The 15,447-nt window shown below is 38.1% G+C and overlaps 1 long non-coding RNA gene across 2 annotated transcripts; it reads left to right on the top strand.

The window, feature by feature from the left end:
* The first annotated feature begins 2,429 nt into the window (after positions 1-2,429).
* On the top strand, positions 2,430-8,556 carry LOC141623653 (uncharacterized). 2 transcript variants are annotated; one of them, XR_012533499.1, is made up of 5 exons: positions 2,430-2,943; positions 3,971-4,044; positions 5,330-5,416; positions 5,664-6,765; positions 7,688-8,556. It is a non-coding gene; the product is annotated as an uncharacterized LOC141623653 (long non-coding RNA). The 2 variants fall into 2 exon arrangements; XR_012533498.1 differs by lacking the exons at positions 3,971-4,044; positions 5,330-5,416 and having other exon boundaries at positions 2,438-2,943.
* Positions 8,557-15,447: the final 6,891 nt, after the last annotated feature.

The raw sequence follows: 15,447 nt of genomic DNA, 5'->3' as shown, positions 1-15,447 counted from the left end.
CTTTCCGTCGAGGGAAATTGTGAATTCGCTATTACGCCAAATTAAGAAGCCACTGAACCTTCATTTAGCCGCGACGGACCTGAAAAAGAAAACAAAAAAGAATTTAGTATAAATTTAGCAAATTTGATGGAAATGAAACTTTAAGGTCTTATATAGAGCTGGCAAGTCTGACCCGACCCGAGTGACCCGACCCGACCCGAACCCGAAAATATTGTGACCCGAAACCGATCCGACCCGACCCGATGACGACCCGTAACCCGACACGACCCGATTATCAGTGACCCGAACCCGACCCTGACCCGACCCGATATTGACCCGACCCGATACTGACCCGATTAAATTGATGACCCGACAATTATTAAGCTTAATTTTGATCAAAATGAAAGTGATCTTGTGTTTATATTGATATGTTTGAATTAGTAATAGATTAATTAAACCAAATAATAGGTTAAAAACTAAATTTAATGGTAAAAAATTATAGTAATGCGATTAAGTTACCGGACCCGATAATGACCCGACCCAAACCCGACCCGACCCGATATATCATTTGACCCGAAATGACCCGACCCGGTAACGACCCGAACCCGACCCGACTCGACCCGAAAGGGTATGCTGACCCGATATGACCCGAACCCGATATGACCCGACCCGACGTGACCCGACCCAAACCCGACCCGACTGACCCGATTGCCACCTCTACACACACCACACCTAAACACGACTCAATCACCACCTGACGCTCACCCCAGATCACAGTGGCATACACACATGACCATGACGACCTACACCACGGCCATAATACACGACCAAAACACACAACCACCAACCCACGACATCCCATGAAAACCCGTGAAAAATCAGTCCCTTACCAACCCCCATACGCCACCAACGGTCACCACCGTGGTCTCCCTTGACCCATGGCGGGACCAGCAACAGCGCAGCCACCATATATCGAGTCAAAAACCCCTACAATGTCTATAATTACACGGTTTAAGATAACAACAAACAACCCTTCCGTTTTCCTCTATTTTCGCGAAATTCGACCACCACCACCACAAACCACCATCTACGGCCTCCTTCGACCACCCACCTTGGTCGACTAACCACCCAAGTCGGAGTCAAGCGAAATAGGGGGTCAAACCGAGTGAATTTCATGGTTTCCAGCCAACAAACACTACCCACAAATTCCGGCCAAACACCCAACAAGTCCCTGCCATTGACCACCCTTGACCACCCTTAGCCACCAACCATAGTCGATCCATAACCCAGTTGCCAAACCAACCCGAACCCAGGTCAAAACGAGTCAATATGGGTTCAAAAATCCAATTTCAACTTATCACAACCACCGCTCAAAAACCCCTTCAAATGCCCCTTTCCCGGTGGTTCTTGGTGATCCAACGTAGGTCCGGTCATACACTGGTGTCCCACGGTCATGGTCATGGTCTCGGGTCAGTCAACGATTGTCTAATTACTTAGTTTTATCAATCTTAAGGTGAGTATGTTATGAGACGATTAAAAAATGACCTTGTGACGATCTAGGAGCTAGTTGTTCCTTCTCTTTTCTCTTATGTGAATTATTTGTGTTTTATAATGAATAAGGTCTATTTATATAGGTAGGTCATATGGTATAAAGAAGCAATTAGGAAACTATATAATTATCATATTACTACTATTATACAAATACGGTTACTATTAGGATTATTGTAATTACCATTATTATTAATATTATAATCATCATTATTATCCTCAATATTATTATTATTATTATTATTATTATTACCATTATCATTATTACCATTATCATTATTACCATTATCATTATTATTATTATTATTATTATTATTATTATTATTATTATTATTATTATTATTATTATTATTATTATTATTATTATTATTATTATTATTATTATTATTATAACATAATTATTTATTATTATTATTATTATTATATGAATTATCGTATATTATTAGTATTATTATCCAATTGCCATACCGACTCATTATTCCATGATTTATTATTTTATTACATCATTCCGTCTTATTCATAATTACTAATTATTAATCACAAACGTCATAATTAATTATTAAAAATCCTCGAAACGTAAATATAAATTCCATCAACTTATGGAGTATTACAGTCTTACCTCCTTGAAAAGAACTTCGTCCCCGAAGTTCATCCCAAACTACTCATAATATTAACTCCGTACATTCCAAAAGAAACGCTATCATCATAAGTTATATATAAAGACAATTGCACATGTATAATATATAAAGCATCGATAATAATCGTATTAAACCACATAAGCAAAGTTATAGTAACTCAAAATAATTGTAGTATCACATTCTACCCCCTAAAAATAAACTTCGTCCCGAAGTTTCGGAACTACTACTACTTTATTAAACCTACTAACAACTTAAATCTACCCACCTTTTACTCTAAAAGTCTCCAAGGGGTGTATACTGTTCATTTGAACAGTTTTAAACGGCAGCATTGGATGTCCTTTTGCTCAACTATATTCCTTGGCTTGCATCCTCACACGTAACTCCCTCTACTTTCCCTCTTCCTCAGCCACACTTTTTCCTTTCCCTATTTTATTTTCACAGCCGCACCTTCTCTCTCATTTGTTTACTTTTTCTCATCTCTTTCTCAGCCACACCTTTTCAGTTTTCATATTTCACCTTTAGCCTCCGATCAGTTTTGGAGGTGTTAACGGCTGCTCCACCAGCGATGATAAGAGATGACAACGGTATTAAACGGCGGCGTTATGAGTTTTCTTCGATGAGTTTCAGTCGTTTTACACTCCAAACTCTAGTTCCCCATTTTTTATTCATTTCTGCCCCACGCTCTCTCCCCTCCTTCACTCAGCCTTCATATCCTCTTCGTTTCCCTTTTCCCTTTTTCTAATCTCTCCCCTCATCCACACCTTTGACGTTCGTACTCGTAAGTCGTTTTGTATAAAATATTTTTATTTTCTAATCCTAATATTTGGCATAAAAATCTATATCCTTATAAGTTTCGAAAATTGTTGAGTTGTTGATATACTGGTTTTGAGATTTTACCTGCTTTGATTGATTTTAAAAGCTTATCGTTCATTTAGATCCGCTATTATATTCTCGGATTTATAAAGCGCTGATGGGTTTTTGTTTTTCGTGGCTTCTATTGTCTTGGCTTACCTTTTATTGTTTCGTATGCTTGTATTTAGTTGCCTTAGTACATTGAAAATTGATAATCTTATGAGATTTATTAAGGCCATGCTTTTATGAGTTGAAATACTAAGGCTATCGATTGATTTATAAAGTTGAATGTTTGTGTTTAGTGATAAAATTGCAACGAAACTTGTTCCAATCTAGCTGCATATCCGTCATCATCTTCTCACGTGTTCAGCTATTGCGCCTCCATTTATCTAGCTTTTACCAGCAGATCTTACAATCTAGCTGCATAGTCGTTGTCTCCTTCTCAATTAATCAGCTATTGCACCTCTACTTAGCTAGCTTTTACCTGCAGATCTTGTAAGAGACACCTTACATGTGAGATCACCCTGATTAATCAAGGGGTCTATTGATAGATTGGTGGCATATAAAAGGATGAGTTTCCGGGGGTTAAGCATTGCTTACATGTGTAATGTCAATGTAGTTCAGGAAGTGAGTAGTTGGAAGGATTAGTTAAGGAGTTTGTTGATAGATCGAAGGCATATAAAGGTGCCAATTTCTAGGGTGAAACATTGCTTGGATGTGTAATGTGAATGTAGTTTGGGAAGTGAGTCAGCAGCTCATGAGGCATGCAGATTCTGTCGACAACCTTCTAAGTGATATTATTATTGTCATTTAATCACGCTTGCTTCATGTTTATGATTATTCTTATTGTTCGATTTTGACTATCAGTGTGTAGTGTTGTCCCCTGTGGTTAGTTAGTTTGCTAATGTAGATGTAATTGTTGTGTTTATCTGACTTTTACATTTGTTTTACAGTCATGGGAAATTATAGGGTTCTCAAGCAGATAAAGGAAAGATAAAGGAAAACTTGCATGAAATTAATCAATTTGGTATGTTCTATATTCTTGTCGAAAAATGAGGCTGTATTGTACAGTTGAGCAATGTTTTAAATGCAGCTAAAATTGACCATCACCTCCTGGGAATTCATCTGATCTGATAATCATGGTCGCTTAATGGTGAAACAAAATTACTATTTTAAAGACCATTTTTTTTGTTATGGTGCAAAGTGAAACCGCCAGTAATTAATTGATATATAAATTTTTGCGTGGCCTAACATCTATATTGAGAGAATATTCGGATACATAAATTTCAAATAGCCAACACCTGCCTATTTTAAGTAAACAACCAAATACACAACTGTTAGTTTGTTACTAGCGATTTACCATACCATTGCCAGACTATTCCTATAGTCCTATGGCCGATTGTTCCTAAGGGTCTTTTCTTCATTTGGCTATAGGTTCTACATCTCCTAAACTTTTTAATTTGCTTTTTGTCCGATTCTTAATGTCAATAGGCTTGTATGAAAATACTTAATAGCACATATATTATTGACTTCTATTGATGAGCCTACAATAGACCATCTCTGGAACTTGATTGTTATCTGTAAAACCTGTCTTAAAAGAAGATATAGGTACTTAGTGATTAGATTGACCCTTGAATGAGATTTCTGTGGAACAAAATTAAAATATAAATGCAACTGCGAGCTCTACAGATTATGACGTGGAATTTGAATTTTGAGCTTAAGAGTTCAACTCATGGAGAGATCTATGTATTCAATCGGTAATGCTGCAAACTAATAGCTTGCTTAGTTTGGGAATGGAGGTTTCATTCTATATTCTGGATAATAATATTTTTCTTCGTCAGCTTTCATTTCACAAGCCATGTCTTCATCTCAGGTTATTTTTATGCTAAAAATGAGTATGACTCCTTATAAACATTATAAGTCCTTACGTTATTTTTAATATCTCACACAACATTTTTCTTCTTGGATTTTGTTGCTAGACCTGTTAAACCCAATATCAGATCCCATAGAACATCCCATGCCTGACCCAAAACCTGATTATCCTAAATCGACCCAACCATAAATAATACTCCCCCCTATTCTATATATTCTTCCCTATTTCCTTATTCGGTTATTTGAGTTTTCTTCTCTATTTTCTTTTTTAGGCTGATTTGTGTGGTCCAAATTCATTGGCATGTGGGGTAATGTGTTTTGTGTGATCCAAATTCACTTTCTTATTTCTTGTGTAAAAAAGAAAGGAGAAGAATATATAGAATATGAGAGAGTACTATTTACCGAGTTTGGCGATGTAAAGATTTGATTTTGATGTAAAGGATTCGAACGGGAAACTTGAGGATGATTTTGATGCGTTTACGATTTCAGAAGATGTTGATCTTTCTAAACCTATTGTTGATTGTCAGGTAAATATGTTAGTCTACCTGAATTATTTTGGGAATTATGTTCCATGTTTAGGAAAATGAGTTAGTGGTATGGGGTAAAATAACGATTATTGCAAATGGTAGTCAGGTGAATACAAATTACATGTGTATATAATGGTGGTAAAAGAGCTTTGGATGAGAGTTACATTTAGGTTGACCAAACTTACTTAGGGTACTTAACGTTTCCCTCAATTTGCCTTACTTTATATTTTGCTTCTCATTCTTTCAGGGACTCGAACAACAATACAAAACATTTGAAGTAGAGAAGCTGTCTACAACATGTAGGTGGTGGTTAATACAAAAAGGCAAGATATTGGCAATCAAAGGAACTTCTGATTGATTAGTGCATGAAGGTGTGTTTCTGTTTTTGTACATGTGGAAGTCTGGCCTTTTACTCTATTGGATATGGCGATTTAGGTGTTCAGATATGGCAGGTAGAAAATCAAGGGGTGTATAAGCATGGTATTACAATGGTCTGCGTAACCAAGAACGCCAGACTGCCAGCTCTAATTCTAATTGGGCTACATGCGCCCAAGTGGCATTATGGGAATGAGAAGGGCAGTCCAAATGTGTATGAAGGCCCAGCAAACCGCTGGCTACTGCCATGTAAAATAGAAGGCAGCCAAAAGGACAGGAAGGGAAGTCGTATAAAACTGTAGATTTGAACAGTGTATGAGCTTGGGGATTCAAAGCAAATCACCAACCCAAATAATTTAAAAAATAAGAAATTAAAGTCAAAACAAACCTGAAGAGGATTGGGGAGTTTTATGTAGCGGTGATAAGGCGATGATGACGTTGACGTTGATTCCGATGCTTCCGCTTGCATGGTTGAGGTGGTCGCGGTCATCAAATTCAGTGTTTGTGAGATAATGAAAGTGAAAGGAAAAGGTGAAGCTGTGTGTGTGGTTGAGGAAAGAGCAGAGGAATGAGTGGTGAGGAAGTGAGTATAGAATAAGAGAATAGAGGGTAGTACATGAGAGGTTTGTCCAATATCCATTCCGCAAGGATGCTTAACAATCAGGCCCAAGACAGACTATCACTGTTGGAGTGAACAACCTGCCAACACCAACCCGCCAAAATGATCCCAACCTGCCCACATAGTTCAACTATTCACTACTATTCATTCACTTGTTCAGCTATTGCGCCTCTATTTATCTAGCTTTTACCAGCGGATCTTACAATCTAGCTGCATAGTCGTTGTCTCCTTCTCACTTGATCAGCTATTGCAGCTTTACTTAGCTAGCTTTTACCCGCGGATCTTGTATGAGTTGAATATACATATAACTTAGGAGGCTGGTTATGCAAAAATGGCAGGAGATGAAAGTAACAAGGTGAGTTGTGGATAGATAATTTTCATATCTTTTCTGTATATTCTCATCTGCTCTTGCAACCTGATATCTTTCCATGGAATGCTTCTACTGCTCATCTTGTCTCTAACATTCCATGATGAACCATTTTACATTTCAAGTGAACTAAACCTTCCATGTTCATCAACTCCCCTGAATTTTTTCATTCTGCTTGTTCTACCTCCTCGGACTCAATTTAATGTTGACAAATTCTCATCTTTCATTGTGGAGGATGATCTCACATGAACATTTGTGTTATTTGGAGTATTTTTTGTATTCTTTTTAATGTGGTTGTATTTTAATTGATATCTTTTTGTTTAATGACGTTTTCCACTTTTCTATGGAATCAAAGATTCATTACTCTTTGGTTTCGGACTATGATCGAATAAAGCAAAATGACGCACTAAAGTGACTTCGCTTCTTTCTATTGTGAAGTATCAGTCATTCGACGTATTTTTCGACGCAATTTTCATCTTGGGTCATTCGGAAACAGTCTCTTCGTGTTGCTAACACAAGGGTAAGACCGCGTACAACCGACCCTCCTACCTCGCATTTTGCGGGAGCTACTGAGGCACTAGGGTAATGTTGTTGTTGTTGTCACTTGAACTTTGATTTATTTGACATCATGATTTTGCTTGTCCTTAAGAGTTTAGGGTTATGTTGAATTGGGAATCCGGCTTGAACTAGGTGATGTTTTGCGGTCTTGTTTGTTCTTTTGTTAGTTTGTTGAAGCTATAGTAGGTGTAATGAAAGAGACTATCGTAGTTGCAATGAAAGAATTACTGGATGTGTTATAAAATGTGCTTGAATTTGATATAATTATACCAGGGTGGTTGTATTAGACTCCTTATGTAGTTATACTAACTCGATAAAGGTGTATTTATCTCAATATTGTACCATGTTTCAGCAAGATTTGTACAAGGTGGTTTTGAGACTGATGTTATGGGCTTTGACATGGATCCTCATCAAGAAGTGGGCTGGATCAGATCTTTACGAATGATGGATTTTTTTTGGTAAATATAGAGCGAGCGAGGGCGAAGATGTGCCTTTTGTTTGAGCAGCTTCAACTTCTAATGATGATGACTTTAATGATGATTCTGGTGGTGATAATAATATGATGGATAATTTCACTCCTGGAAAGTTATACCAACAAGCTATGGAGGAAAAGAAACAGTATAAAATCCTCAAGAGAAAGAAAAGTCAACAAAAGCTCTTATTTTTTTTTGACAAACGTAACAAAAGCTCTTATAAGCTTTCAAAAAGTCAGATTAGCTAGAGTCGCCAGCAGCAGCTATTGAACTACAAGTAGAAGAAACCCCCCGAAAGAAGGCCTTGGATTCTAGCAGCACTACTGAGGCACTTATGAAGGATGATTAGTCTCTTAAAACTATCCCGAGAGAGAAATCTATCTCTTTGAAAGATAATTAGAAAGACGACCTGAATTTATAACTCATAACTCTCTGATATTCTGTTAATTTATATTCATGACTTTGATATGAAACTTGCAGTAGTGAGCTCGGAGGTTGAACTTTTCAATTGCCAATGGTCTTTACTTTTTGTGTAAGTTTAACTTCTCAATTACCTAAAGTGTTGTTGTAAGTGGCTAGGGATGACGACTCTAAGTGAGCTATTGGAATAAGAAAATAGTTGATTTACAGGTTAGGGATGATTAGAACGAAGATTTTCATGTCCATTTTCTGTCAACATTGATATTATGAAACAAAAACGCAAATCCGCATTTTAATTCATTCGTTTGAGATCAATTTTTTTTAGCAATGATGACTGCAGTTGTTCAACTGATTTGGTAGTGGCTTCTTGTTTCTGAGATCGAGGAAATTTTAAGTAGTGTATAGCAACCATGCTGAGCATGTTGACGTTGTATCAGTTGTGCATTCTCTTTGTCCATTTGTATTCTTCAAAACTTACATTACACTTGACTTTCCATAAATAGTAATGTAAAGTAACACTAAAACAAACATGAATTAGAGTGGGGACAAATTTTGAGGAGGCGTTAGCTTCAATTAGTGATTGTTGTATTTGGATAGTTGATTCATAGCTGACAACCATTAGTATAAGTTTTAAATGAGGGGTTCAAATCACTTAGAAACTAAGGAGTATTTAATACGTTCTTATACTTCATCAAAAACATTCTTTTCCTAATAGACTTAATGATGTAGCAGTATCACCTATTAATTACCTACTTCAAACTACTTATGTCGTTACTAAATTCGAATCGGTAAAAAAAACTACGCCGAAAAGACAACATTGGGTAAGTAATAATATCTTGGGGTATCGCGTGCAAGGCGCGCGATGCAACAACTAGTACTTAAATAAATGATAAGACTCTAATCCTCTCAATAAATACTAATTACCCTTCTCCCCATTCCCTTGTACTGTACTAGCTGTTCCAAATGTTTTTCCACCATTACTCTGGTCACCTACATTGCCTTGTCTATTGTTGTAGCTTCTCTGGTTACTCCACTGTCCCAGATTCCTATTCCTTCCAATACTTAACATTGAGGTTTGATAAAGCCCTTGGTTTCCCACTCCATAACCTCTATTTCCGTTTCCATAACTGCTATTTTGTTTACTCCTAAATACCCTGCAAGACACAGCCTTATGACCCATTTTCCACTCCTGAAACATTCACCACCATTTAGCCTGATGAAATAAGATTGGTCTCCTCTACTGCTGAAGTTTCCCCCAAACGACGCTCCTCCTGATGCATAAGACCGAAACTGGTTTGTATTCTGCTTCTTGTTTCTACTGCACTTCCACCCATACTCTCTGTCTTTCTTTTCTCACCTTTCTCTTTCTTCTTCATCTTCTCTTCCGGTAACATATCTGTAATCTTCTCCGCATGTCCAGCTCGCTGATAAACATCATCCATGGTACTTGGCTGACCAGCTGCAAGCCTCTTCTTAATAGTTGTTGTTAACCCCTTCTCAAACCTTAATGCTAGAATCTCCTCACTGAAATTCAAATCAGACACATATTCTGCCAATTCCATAAACCTATTGTGATAGTTCTCCACCGTCATTTCATCAGTCATCTTGAAAGAATCAAATTCAACATTCATCTTACTCCTAATATGTTCTGGTACAAACACAGCCCTCACAGTCTCCTTGAAACCCTTCCAAGTGATAAAAGATTCATCATTCTCCCTCCAAGATTACCTTATGACCTCCTTACTACGATTCCACCACAAACCAGCTTTTTCCCTCAAATAGTAAGCAGCCTGATCTACTTCCAACTCCGCAGGACATCCTAGCAACTCAAAAAGGTTATCAAACTCCCTATGCCAATCTCCTAGTAAAGATGGTTCACCTAGTCCGTCATACTTCGTCGAGTTGTGCCTTTCAATATTAGCACTCATCTTTGCTGGATCCTGAACTGACCCCTTAGCCTTTAGTGCCGCAGTCAAAGCCTCATTCATAGATATCAAACGGTCAATCTCCTCTTGGGACATGGTAGAGGGTGGTGTAGATCTCTTTGGAGGCATGGTTCTATAAAAGTAAAATAAGACAACATAAGCTTCTACCCGCGAAAAGATGGCCTAACATTTTAAAACAATATGTATCCACAATCAAAGCAAGGTGTATTCAACTATATCCTATCTTACCCCTCTTTTGCCCCCCTATTTTTATTCCTACCCCTCAACTATCATAGGTTAAGAATTCATAAAGCATTTATATTGAACTTTTGGTAAAACCCACATTTTCAGAAATCAAAGTCAAGCTGTAACTCTCAAAAATCACCATTAAGTAACCATTAAATTTCTCTTTGAGTTTTTATACTTTCTAGAAGATATAAAGAGTTTTCGACACATGAGAAAAAGAATCGAATTCAAATCTCGAACAACCATTTTATAAAGATTTTTACAATCCAGTTGGTCCAAACAGAAATCGATCAGCAATTTGTCAAAAACTTTGGTCGACTTGTAAAATTCACTATTAAATGTCAACATATTATCTTGCAACGTGGCTTATCAATTTGAAAACAATGAATCTTTTAAATAGTGGAGTGGGAATTAGGTAAAAATATTAAGTACATATTAAATGAGAAATTTTAAAACATTGTTTGTTGAAAACATAACTGTCAGGAATATTCCGACCACTTTCCACTAAAATATTTATTTCTCCCAAACCGTAAAACTTTTAAATATGAGACCAACGACATTGGAAAGCTAACTCGCTGGGTTATCACTCAGAAAAATGTCGACCTTAGACGATAAACAGAAGTCAAACGGTAACTAAATAAAATAGGGGTAAAATCTTACAAATAAGGTTCAGCTTCTACTTTCCTTTTTACTAGGTCATAAACCCTTATTAACACCCTCTTGTACTTGTATTAACACAACTTGGTCATAATACTTCACACATGACTCGCATATACTCTAAAGCATCCCTATCACAAGTTTAATCATTTCATAATATTGTAAATAGCATAGTTTTGGGATTCACATAACCGCATATCACTAGACATGATACTACTATAACATCCAACCACATAATCAATATTAATTTACAATTACTTTCATGCTCATGATCAAAACAATTCAACATCAATTACTCATTTCATCCATTCCACTCTCCTTAAAATCAAGGTTACGTCCCGTAACCTCGGTCATCAACGAAAACAATACACATCCAAGGCAACAATAACTCCTAAGAAAATAAACAACATTCATTTTAAATTACCCCACTCTTCAATATCTCTCAAGGTAACCGGTTCAAAACTGGAAGGGCCGGGGTTCGGAGTGATGGTACCTTCTCATCCTAAGCCAAAAGGGCTCCTAACAGTTTCTACCCGAGTTCATTTTATTAGACACATCCTAAATTCATTATTATATTCATTGGTTAGGCCTGGTGATCGTTTTGCTCTGATACCACTTTGTAACACCCCCATTTATTCAGGAGCCTTTAGCAAGACATTCCCAAATAAATAGGACTGTTACCATCTCGGTTTCCCGAGGTAGTGTACAACAAAGTATAACAAACCAATGTACTTTGGATAAAATTTAGCGATTAAAGTTTTATTACAATTTAGTCCAACTAAAAACCAATATAAAATTTATTACAACTTGCAGCGGAATTAAATAAAGTGAATAATTAACTATGTGATATAGACTTCTAGGTAGACTGGCCGAAGTCCTCACGCATTCCCATAAGCTCCCAAGTCAGCTAACTCGATTACATGTCTAGTATGCTCCCTAGTTACGGTTCATCACAGGTGTTTTCGAATACACTGTCAACCACGAGGTTGAGTAGGAATAACCAACAACAATACAAGGTGAAATAAATGAAAGCACGTGAAATGATATGATATGTGAATGCAACCGAGCTCATTACCCGGAACACCCGTTCATCCCGCCAATTCCTGGCCCTGGGTATTCACCATCCCAACCGAAGTTGAGGTATTCAATTATACGCCATGCCAATATAAAAATCATCTCAGAGACAAGATTGAGGTATTCAATACGGATGAAATGCCAATATGAGTAATCCAATGACCAATAACCAATAACCAATAACCAACATTAAAATATTCCAATAATAAATAATCCGCATTCATCATTCCATCAAATTCCACAATCCTTATATAAAATTTCACAACCAATCAAAGATAAGACGAGTTGAGTAGTTATCCTACCTTTTAGCAAATCCGCACACACAAGCCAATTAGTACAATCTTCTATAAAGTCGGATCCTACAATTATAACATATATTAATTAATAACTAAACCAACTAATACGTTATCTAATACAATTTATATTATTACAAATTAATTGATTTAGTTATTTCCGTAACCATCACCCACCATAATTATAAGACAACAAACCCACACCTCTTTATTAATCATTACCTTCATGATGACAATGATTTTATCATTCACGTTATTTAGCTAGAGACTCGCCATACTCCAACTCACACCGCCATACTCTTCGTCCTCATCACACACACCACACCTAAACACGACTCGGTCACCACCCGACGCTCACCCCAACTCACCGTGGCATACACACATGACCACGACGACCTACACCACGGCCATAATACACGACCAAAACACACAACCACCAACCGACGACACCCCATGAAAACCCGTAAAAAATCAGTCCCTTACCAACCACCATACGCCACCAACGGTCACCACCGTGGTCTCCCTTGAACCACGGCGGGACCAGCAGCAGCGCAACCACCATATATCATGTCAACAACCCCTTCAATGTCTATAGTTACACGGTTTAAGACAACAACAAACAAGCCTTCTGTTTTGCTCTATTTTCGCGAAATCCAACCACCACCACCACAAACCACCACCTACGGCCTCCCTCGACCACCCATCTTGGTCGACTAACCACCCAGGTCGCACCCCTAGCCCCGCCTTTGTCGAATCAAGCGAAACAGGGGGTCAAACGGAGTGAATTTCATGGTTTCCAGCCAACAAACACTACCCACAAATTCCGGTCAAACACCCACCAAGTGCCCGCCATTGACCACCCTTAGCCACCTACCATAGTCGACCCATAACACAGGCGCCAACACAACCTTAACCCATGTCAAAACTAGTCAATATGGGTTCAAAAATTCAATTACTATTACTATTACTATTACTATCACTATCACTATCACTATCACTATCACTATCACTATCACTATCACTATCACTATCACTATCACTATCACTATCACTATCACTATCACTATCACTATCACTATCACTATCACTATCACTATCACTATCACTATCACTATCACTATCACTATCACTATTATTATTATTATTATTATTATTATTATTATTATTATTATTATTATTATTATTATTATTATTATTATTATTATTATTAAATGAATTATTATTATATGAATTATCGTATATTATTATTATTATCCAATTGCTATACCGACCCATTATTCCATTATTTATTATTTTATTATATCATTCCTTCTTATTCAGAATTACTAATTATTAATCACAAACGTCATAATTAATTATTAAAAATCCTCGAAACGTAAATATAAATTCCATCATATTACGGGGTATTACATTTTTTTCATTATTATTTCTACATTTTCGTCTTAGTCAAGTTTCGTTTTAAGCCGTTTAGGCCAATTTTTATTTGCTACATGTGTTTTGCTTACGATTTCTACGTGAATTTCGGCAGCATGACGGCGTAAACTGTCGATTGTCAAACCTGTTTCCAAGCTAACCTGCAGGTAAGAAGGAGTTTACACCCAACAGCAGCAAAAGGCTCGCAGGCCATCATATATACAAAGCAAAATGTAAATATATACAAATAAATTCGAGCTGTTGCTCGAAAGCAAAGTACAAACGAACAAATGTTCAATTATAGCTAGGACGACCAGCCAAACAACCCCTCAAGTCTGCCACCATCCCCTTCAGAATGGCGATGTCAGTATCCCGAACCTCAAGCTCCCTCGACAGGCAGAACGTCTCCTCTAGCGACTGCTCCAGCTCACGCTCCCACTAAAAAGAAAGAGAGTTAGTACAAGACAGAATATAAAAAGCCAAGTGCCTCAAAAGTACCTCAAAAATGCTCATGTTTATCAAGAAAGGGAGAAAGGAAGGTTCATACCTGCCGTCCCAAGCCACCTGAAAGTGCCTCAGCAGCCGTCGCTCGCAGCCGGTTTGCCATCCTTCACAGCACCTCGTGGCTCGATTGTGCCACCTGCATTTTCATTTTCAAAAACAAGGTTTATTATCGTGTTCTTACACGATCATCAAAAGAGGTTAGATAGCTTAAACTGGAGGCTTACCCTCCTTCTGACGTGCTACTAGTCCTCGAGTCCAGCCTCTGTCACCGCCTCAGAGAAGGACGAGATCTCCATAGACACCGTCGTACCAGCTGGACCCGCATACTCCAGCGTCTCAGGGAAAGCTGGGGGCTCGACGCCCGCCACATCGATCTCCTGCCGAATCAAATTTGTCATTTCTAAGCTACTTTTAAAGGAAGCTATCATTTCAAGCGGCTAAGTAGAACGTATACTCACCACGATCGGCCAGTACGCCAGTTTCCTCTACACGAACTTCGAGTACTCGAGGTCGGGAAGAAAGAGAGCGTCACCACTCGCTCCTGCCAAGTCAGCCGCCCTCTCAGCCTCCGAAGGCTCACTAAACATCATCCATGGAGGATCGTTGGGAACCGTGAAGACGTCACAGAGACACTGCCGAGCCAAACGCTCCCCCAAGTACCACACAGGTCCCATGGGCATCGTAAGAAGCAGCTTACTCGAGCTCCTAGGACGGAGAACGTCGGCCACGAAGGCTGGAGCACCAGAGTAAGCCTCTTAGGGTCTCGGCACCCATTAAGTTGGATATCAGGGGTCATTCAAATGGTCGCTATCAATCGAGGAAAGGCAAATAAAAGTGAATACAAGGAAGAGTACTAACACTGTCTAGCTTCACGGCATCGACACCCATCCTGCAGGTGTCGTAAGAAGACCTTTAGCTCTTCTGGCGGAACACTATCCAGTCCCTCACCACAGGGTACTCCTTCACCACATCTGCAGCCCTCGTAGAAGCAAAGCCGTGGAAGTACGAGTACACCCACGCCTAGAAAAGATGGGGTTATTTCAATCGAAAATGATCTTTCATTTCATATTTTATTATCAAATGATCTTTCATATTTTATTTCAAAAT

The sequence above is a fragment of the Silene latifolia genome, chromosome X (genome assembly GCF_048544455.1).
Source record: "Silene latifolia isolate original U9 population chromosome X, ASM4854445v1, whole genome shotgun sequence".
Taxonomy (NCBI): Eukaryota; Viridiplantae; Streptophyta; class Magnoliopsida; order Caryophyllales; family Caryophyllaceae; genus Silene; species Silene latifolia.
The sequence above is the reverse complement of the archived record's forward strand: the minus strand, read 5'-3'. Positions and strand labels throughout refer to the sequence as shown.